Source organism: Rhinopithecus roxellana, chromosome 6 (assembly GCF_007565055.1).
Source record: "Rhinopithecus roxellana isolate Shanxi Qingling chromosome 6, ASM756505v1, whole genome shotgun sequence".
NCBI classification, from domain to species: domain Eukaryota; kingdom Metazoa; phylum Chordata; class Mammalia; order Primates; family Cercopithecidae; genus Rhinopithecus; species Rhinopithecus roxellana.
In genome coordinates this window covers 16,902,080-16,910,956 of record NC_044554.1, presented here as the reverse complement: position 1 = coordinate 16,910,956, position 8,877 = coordinate 16,902,080, and the positions used below count along the sequence as shown (strand labels likewise).

The 8,877-nt window shown below is 39.5% G+C and overlaps 1 protein-coding gene across 1 annotated transcript in view; it reads right to left on the bottom strand.

Moving 5' to 3' along the window:
• RSBN1L (round spermatid basic protein 1 like) overlaps positions 1 to 8,877 on the bottom strand; it is a 102,177-nt gene that overhangs the window by 79,342 nt on the left and 13,958 nt on the right. The window lies entirely within an intron of this gene.

Below are 8,877 nucleotides of genomic sequence, written 5' to 3'. Positions count from 1 at the left end.
TCAAATGTCTTACTCTAATAATTTTTACTAATATCCCTTAGCTAAAATGTCATTGCCCATCCCAATTCCACCTGCCAAAATCCTACACATCCTGTAAGATCTAGGTGAAATTTAGCTTCTTCCACTAAGCACTCCTTGATGCCCACAACCACAAATGACCATATCCTCCTCCTCCCTCTTTTATAATTTGAATTCTGATTTTTTCTATAACTGCTCAATCTGCCCTCCTGTTTTCTAAGCTCCTTTGCAATTATCATATCTTGCTCTTCTTTGCTACCTTCTGTAGAACCTAGAATGGTGCTTTGCATATATAAGTGATGCCCAATGTGAATGAAGTTTCCAGGGGGCAAAAGCATTTAAGTAAAAAGAAACAAATTACTATTGATAAGTATTTGAAGGCAATCATAGAAGACAAATAAAAAAGCAATATGCAGGAAAAAAATTACCAACAATAAGCAGTGTATTTTACATTGCAGCTATTTCTCTCTCCAATAAAATTAAAAATTATCTCAAGGCAAGAAATATAAAGTTCTCCTCTTTGTATCTCCCCTTCTTCCACCCCCACCCAAGCACAAAGCAGGCCATAAATAAGTGTTTTTTAAATCCACATAAGAAAGAAAGCAGCAGGCTGGGCACAGTGGCTCACTCACCCCTGTAATCCCAGCACTTTGGGAGGCCAAGGCAGGAAGATAGATCACTTGAGGTCATTCGACCAAAATGGGGAAACCCCATCTCTACTAAAAATACAAAATGTAGCCGGGCATGGTGGCCTATGCCTGTAATTCCAGCTACTCGGGAGTCTGAGGGATGAGAATCACTTGAACTTGGGAGACTGATGTTGCAGGGAGCCAGGATCACACCACTGCACTCCAGCCTGGGTGACAGAGTGAGACTCTGTAAGAAAGAAACAAAGAAAGGAAAGAAAGGAAAGGAAGGAAAGAAAGGAAGAAAGAAAGAAAGAGAGAAAGAGAGAGAGAAAGAGAAAAGAAGAGAGAATAGAGAAAAAGAAGAAAGAAAGAAAGGAAGAAAGAAGAAGAAGAAGAAGAAGAAAGAAAGAAAGAGAGAAAGAAAGAGAGAAAGAAAGAGAAAGAAAGAAAGAAAGAAAAAGGAAGGAGGAAGGAAGGAAGGAAGAAGGAAGGAAGGAAGGAAGGAAGGAAGGAAGGGAAGGAAGGAAGGAAGGAAGGAAGGAAGGAAAGGAAGGAAAGGAAGGAAAGGAAGGAAAGGAAGGAAAGGAAGGAAAGGAAGGAAAGGAAGGAAAGGAAGGAAAGGAAGGAAAGGAAGGAAAGGAAGGAAAGGAAGGAAAGGAAGGAAAGGAAAGAAAGCAAGCCTAAATGTATTGTGATATAACGGAAATAATTCAGGCTTTATAATTATACATATTAAGCTCAAATTCTAGCTCTGCCAATAACTGATCAAGTGACACAAAGCAAGTTACTTAACCATGTTGTGCCTCAGTTATCTCATCTGTATAGATAGTAACACTTGTCTTTTACAATTTTTTTTTTTTAAACGGAGTTTCACTCTTGTTGCCCAGGCTGGAGTGCAATAGCACAATCTCGGCTCACTGCAACCTCTGCCTCCCAGGTTCAAGCGATTCTCCTGCCTCAGCCTCCTGAGTAGCTGGGATTACAGGCATGCAGCACCACACCTAGCTAGTTTTGTATTTTTGGTAGACCCAGAGTTTCTCCATGTTGGTCAGTCTGGTCTTGAACTCCCAAACTCAGGTGATCCACCCACCTCGGCCTCCCAAAGTGCTGGAATTATAGGCGTGAGCCACCACGCCCGGTCTTTCAAAATTTTTATAACAGGCAACATATGCATTGTTTCCAACACTATGCGCAATACCTAATTTTAAGCACTGGACAAATATAGCCATTATTATTAAATATAAATAGAGTTTTATTACAAAAGCACCCAGTAACATAGAGTGACAAAAATACTACAATAACAATAGTCACAAGAACACACGAAGAGTAAGACGAAGGGGCCCAAGAGTTCAAGACTGCAGTGAGCCATGATCACACCACTACACTCCACAGTCTGGGTGACAAAGTGAGAGACTGTGTCCAAAAAAAAGAAAAAAACAAAGGGAATCTTGACCCAAACCTTACAGATGGAAGTTTTCAAAATGCATTGCGGACCTAAATATAAAACCTAAACCTATAAAATGCCTAGAGAAAATCTAAGAGAAAATCCTGTGATCTAGGGTTAGGAAAAGCTTTTGAAGTTAAGAAACAAAAGATGCAAACCATAAAAGAAATAAAAGTATAAAGCGGGCTTCATTAATTTATAAATTTCTGCTGTGAAAAACTGTGAAAGACAGTATTAAGAGAATGAAAAGACAGAGAATGGTAGAAAATATTTGCAAAACACATATCTGATAAAGGACTTGTATCCAGAATATGTAAACAACCTTCACAATTTGCTAATAAGAAAACAACCCAGTAACAGACACTTTGAACAGACAACTCACCAAAGAAATATATATAGAAAACAAGTACATGAAAAGATGCTCAAAATCACTATTCATTAGCGTAATGCAAATTAAAACCACAATGAACTACTACTATGCATCTACTAGAATGGCTGAAGATTTTTAAACTGGCAATATCAAGAGTTGAGAGTCTTTCTTTTTTTTTTTTTTTTTTTTTTTTTTGAGACGGAGTCTCGCTGTGTCACCCAGGCTGGAGTGCAGTGGCCGGATCTCAGCTCACTGCAAGCTCCATCTCCCGGGTTCACGCCATTCTCCTGCCTCAGCCTCCCCAGTAGCTGGGACTACAGGCGCCCGCCACCTCACCCAGCTAGTGTTTTGCATTTTTTTAGTAGAGACGGGGTTTCATTGTGTTAGCCAGGATGGTCTCGATCTCCTGACCTCGTGATCCGCCCGTCTCGGCCTCCCAAAGTGCTGGGATTACAGGCTTGAGCCACCGCACCCGGCCGAGAGTCTTTCTTAAGGGGAGGTCTGAATAAGGAAAAAACAGAGTTGGGAGAAATGAAAAATATAACTACTTTGGAAAACAGTTTGGCAGTTTCTTGTGAACTTAAACATACTTAACAGCCCACTTACACTTAACAGCCCACTTACACTTAACAGCCCAACAATTCCACTGCTAGGGCCAGGCACAGTGTCTCATGCCTGTAATTCCAGCACTTTGAGAGGCTACCGCAGGCATGATCACTTGAGGCCAGGAGTTCGAGACCTTCCTGGCCAACATGGTGAGACCCCCCCCAATCTCGACTAAAAATTTTTTAAAAATTACCCACGTGTGGTGGCAGGCATCTGTAATCCCAGTTACTTGGGAGGCTGAGGCACAAGAATCACCTAGCCAAGATCACACCACTACACTCCAGCCTGGGCAACAGAGTGAGACTGTCACCAAAAAAAAAAAAAAAAAAAAATTCCCACTGCTAGGTATTTGCCCAAGAAAAATGAAAACATATATCCACTCCAAACTTTTTTCTTTTTTTTTTTTGAGATGGAGTCTTACTCTGTTGCCCAGGTTGGAGTGCAGTGGTGCAATCTCAGCTCACTGCAACCTCTGCCTCCCAGGTTCAAGCAATTCTCATGCCTCAGTATCCCAAGTAGCTGGAATTACAGGCACACGCCACCACGCCTGACTAATTTTTGTATTTTTAGTAGAGATGGGGTTTCACCATGTTGGTCAGGCTGGTCTCAAACTCCCCACCTCAGGTGATCCGCCCATCTCAGTCTCCCAAAGTGCTGGGATTACAAGCATGAGTCACCACATACAGGCCACTACAAGATTTTTTTTTTTTTTTTTTGAGACGGAGTCTCACTCTGTCACCCAGGCTGGAGGGCAGTGGTGTGATCTTGGCTCACTGCAAGCTCCACCTCCCGGGTTCACGCCATTCTCCTGCCTCAGCCTCCCGAGTAGCTGGGACTATAGGCACCTGCCACCATGCCTGGCTAATTTTTTTGTATTGTTAGTAGAGACGGGGTTTCACCGTGTCAGCCAGGATGGTCTCGATCTCCTAACCTTGTGATCCACCTGCCTCAGCCTCTGAAAGTGCAGGGATTACAGGCATGAGTCACCGTGCCCAGCTGCCCACTACAAGATTTCTATGTGAATGTTTAGGGCAGGCTTACTCATAATCTTCAAATACTAGAAACAATCCAAATGTCCACCAATTTGTAGCAACAAATTGTGCTATCTCCACAAAAGGAATTACTATTTAGAAACAAAAATAAATGAACTGATTTATGCAACTGTACTGATGGATCTTGAAAGCAATACAACAAATGAAAAAAATCAGACAGAAAAGGCTAGTGTTTGATTCAACTTATATGACATTCTAAAAAAGGCAAAACTATTGGGACAGAAAACAGATCACCCTCGGATTAAATATGATGGGAGAGCACTGAGTAGCAAGAGAGAACTTTCTGCCGTGATAAAAATCTGCTATGTCATTACTCTGCTGGTGGCTATCAACTATTCATCAAAACTCATAAAACTATATACCTAAAAAGGGTAAATGTATTTTACATAAATTACAATTCAATAAGTTTAATGTTTCAAAAAACCAGGAAAATTCTGAATAAGAGTATCGGGATTTTTGCCCTATAGATATCAAATCTATCCTAAAGATAGAGTAATGAGGGTGTTAGCTGAGCAGAAACAAACTTACAGAGGTAAATGTAAAAAAAGTGTAAATCTAAACACAGACCCAACTACACATATGATTTTAGTGTGATAAACATTAGCATTCTACATCTTTGTGGAAAGGAAGGACTATTCAATAAATGATGTTAAAACAACTAATTACTGGAACAAAATTAATTTGAATTCCTAATTTTGTGTCTAAATAAATTCTAAACAGAGCAAAGATTTTAATCAATAATGTCATATAAAATAATAATAGGCTATTTAAGAAAATATTTTTATGAACTAAAGGTAGAAATAACGTTTCTAAGAAATAAAAGCCAGAACAGCCAGGCGAAGTGGCTCACACCTATAATCCCAACACTGGAAGAGGCCAAGGCATGAGGACTGCTTGAGGCCAGGAGTTTGAGATCAGCCTGGGCAACACAGTTAAGACTGTGTCTCCATTTTTTAAAAAAAAGGAAGAGAGAGGCCGGGGCGGTGGCTCACACCTGTAACCCCAGCACTTTGGGAGGCCGAGGTGGGCAGATCACGAGGTCAGGAGATCAAGACCATCCTGGCTAACACGGTGAAACTCCGTCTCTACTAAAAATACAAAAAATTAGCCAGGCATGGTGGCGGGTGCCTGTAGTCCTAGATACCCGTGAGGCTGAGGCAGGAGAATAACATGAACTCGGGAGGCGGAGCTTGCAGTGAACTGACATCACACCACTGTGCTCTAGCCTGGGCGACAGAGTGAGACTCCATCAAAAAAAAAAAAGGAGAGAGAGAAATAAAAGCCAAAAAATTAAATTACTGATCAATTTGAGTACATAAAAACATAAAACTTCCGTATGAAAGAAAGACCAAGCACAACCCCCTTAAATAATGTTTATGAACTAATGATAGTTTAGAGAGAAAAAAACTGCAACAGTAAAGGGATATGTCTAATATACAAAATTTCACAAATCAATTTTTAAAAAAAGAAAAGGATAAGTCCCTCAGACTTGGCAAAGCACATGAACATATAAGTGAAATGTGAAAATGTTTAATCTTAATCATTAATAAATGCAAATCATAAAATTTCCAACAATCAAAACGTGGAAGATTTTGAAATCTGAGAAAACAGCATTGGAAAGAATGTAAAAAATGGACAGTCTCATATATAATGCAAGTGATACAGCAAATTGTTTATCTTTCAGGAAAGCATTATTTATCAAAATTTAAAGTGTATATATCTTTAACTTTCCCCCTTACCCTCTATAATTTAACTTTTAGAACTTTATCCTAAGTTTTAAATGAATAAATGTCCACACATGAAGTTTTATTTCAGCATCATTTACAACCGAAAAAAGAATATAATGTCCCACAATATAGTATGAGTTAAATATATTATGGTTCATACATATAATGTAAATAGGAATACTAGGTAAGCAATTAAAATTGATAATATAGTTCTACATGCATTGACATGGAACAGTACTTCTAATATACTGCTAAATGAAAAAAGCAGGTTGCAGAACACATAAACAATGTTGTGTACATTTAAAAAATCATATATGTGGCCAGGCACAATGGCTCACACCTGTGATCCCAGCACTTTGGGAGGCTGAGGAGGGTGGATCACCTGAGGTTAGGAGTTTAAGACCAGCCTGGCCAACATGGAGAAACCCATCTCTACAAATATACAAAAATTAGCCAGGCATGATGGCAGGTGTCTGTAATCCCAGCTACTCGGGAGGCAGAGGCAGGAAAATGGCTTGAACCTGGAGTGGAGGTTGCAGTGAGCCAAGATTGCACCACTGCACTCCAGCCTGGAAGACAGAGCGAAACTCTGTCTCAAAAAAAAAAAAAAAAAAAATGTATATATAAGATTTGTAGACATATAAAAAAGCATATACATAAAAATTATATACATGTATATACTAAGTGAAAATAATACACTAAGTGAAAATATAATCATTAAAACATAATAGTATTTCAGATGTTTTTCTTCCTAAAATTTGAATTATTTTTACAATGAACATATACTATTATAGTTAGAAAATTTAATTAGGCAATTTTCATTATGATTACAAAAAAAACATACAATTTTAAAATGTCAAATGAGCTTACAAAGAACCTTCAGTATTTGGTTCAAACCTCTTTACAGATGAAGACCCTTAGCCTCACACAGGTTTTACTCCTTTCCTTCAGATCACAAATGGGTGGTAGGGCAAAAATTTGCTCCTAAGGCCTCCTGATTCTCAGCGCTATGGTTTTTCCATTGTATATTACACAACAATTATGTTTTCACTCATAATTCTATATATACGGAAGTATGCACAACAGGTAAAAATTTTACTAGAAATTTATACTGTACTTAAATATGGTTCCTTCTCAACACAGAACAATTACTCAAAATGCCACTATTCTAAAATAAGAAAAAGTATTCCCTCCTTTACTTCTATCTATCTATTCCCAAACTGTTGTTGGTTAACATAGCTTTTGTAAACAAACTCAGATTAACAATACAGGCTGGGCACTGTGGCTCACACTTGTAATCCTAGTACTTTCAGAGGCTAAGACAGGAGGATTGCCTGAACGCAGTTCAAGACCAGCCTGAGCAACACAGCAAGAAGCCATCTCTACAAAAAACTTTCTTTAAATCGGCCAGGTGTGGTGGTGCTCACCTGTAGTCCTAGCTACTCGGGAGGCTGGGGCAAGGAGATTGCATGAGCCCAGGGGTTCAACGTTACAGTGGGCTATTATCAAGCCACTAAACTCTGGCCTGGGTGACAGCAAGACTGTGTTCCCAAAAATAAAAATATTTTTTAAAAAAATTTAATATGAAAAATATCTTCTTTATACAATGTAGTGATAAGTTTCAACTATGTGAAGTTAGAGTATACAAAATGGCAATTCTGATAACTCAATTTGTGAAATATAATTAGATTAGTATTACCCACACAGTTTATTTCCTTTCCACTTGACAATTGCCTGTTGTCTGTGAGCTGCTGGTCAACTTCTTATCCCATTATCACCCTTCTGCTGTTTTCAGTTTGAAATACCAGCCAATTGTTTTTCTAAATGACAATCGGGCATCTCTTCTGAGCAGGTAAAAAGGGCTGAAATGTACTGCAACTCATTCAGTTCCCAACTATGTATCCAGAAGTCGACGGTCTGATCCAAAATAAGATAATCACAGACCCAGCTTTCACAGAACTTACAGTCTAGCAAAGAGGACAAACAAGTTACTAAAATGAAGGAAAGAAGGCCGGGCACGGTGACTCAAGCCTGTAATCCCAGCACCTTGGGAGGCTGAGGCGGGCGAATTACTTGAGATCCGGAGTTTGAGACCAGCCAGGCCAACATGGTGAAACACATCTCTACTGAAAATACAAAAATTAGCCAGGCATGGTGGCAGGCACCTGTAATCCCAGCTAATCAGGAGGCTGAGGCAGGAGAATCACTTGAACCTAGGAGAAAAAGGTTACGGTGAGCCAAGATCGCGCCACTGCACTCCAGCCTGAGCAACAGAGAGAGACTCCATCTCAGAAACAACAAAAAACAAGAAAATGAAGTAAAGAAAGTCAGCATAAGAGAAGAACAAAGTGAAGGGAACCTAACCTAGTCATAGAGGAGCACAGGCCTCCCTTTCAAGTTGAGACCTAGAGAGATGAGCAGACATTAGCTAGGTGTAGTAAAAGTGTGGAGCTGGGGATGGAAAGAAAATGGCTGGAGAAAGTTTTAGGCGGCGAGGAGCACTGAGAAGAACCTGAAGAACAAAACAAGAATGTGATCATCCAGAGCTCTGGAAGACATTTCAAGGAATCTGAACTTCATCCCAGCAACAGAAAAGTGAGATGATTAGACATGCATTTAGATGAAATACATGGTTCAGGGTGGTATGGCTGTACACTAGATATGCATTGAGATATCTGGTTATCACTCTGACCATATAGCATAAAGAATGAAGTGAAAGCACATGGATCTGAAGTAGGGAGCCCACTAAGGAGGCAACTGTGGGCAATAATCCTGGCAAGAGATAATGGTAATTTGAACTAAGACTAGTAGAAAAGACAGAGCAAAAGTGGAAAGATATGAAAGACAGTGAGTGGTAACCAGATTTGGCTACAAGTTAAATGACAGCAGAGGGTACAAACCCAGTTTTCAAGACTGAGCCACTAGGTATATGGTACCGAGATAAGGAACATACATAGCAAGACAAATCTGGATAAAGAAGACTAAAAGTTTTGAACATATTAATTCTACAGTCTTAAAAAATATCTGGCCA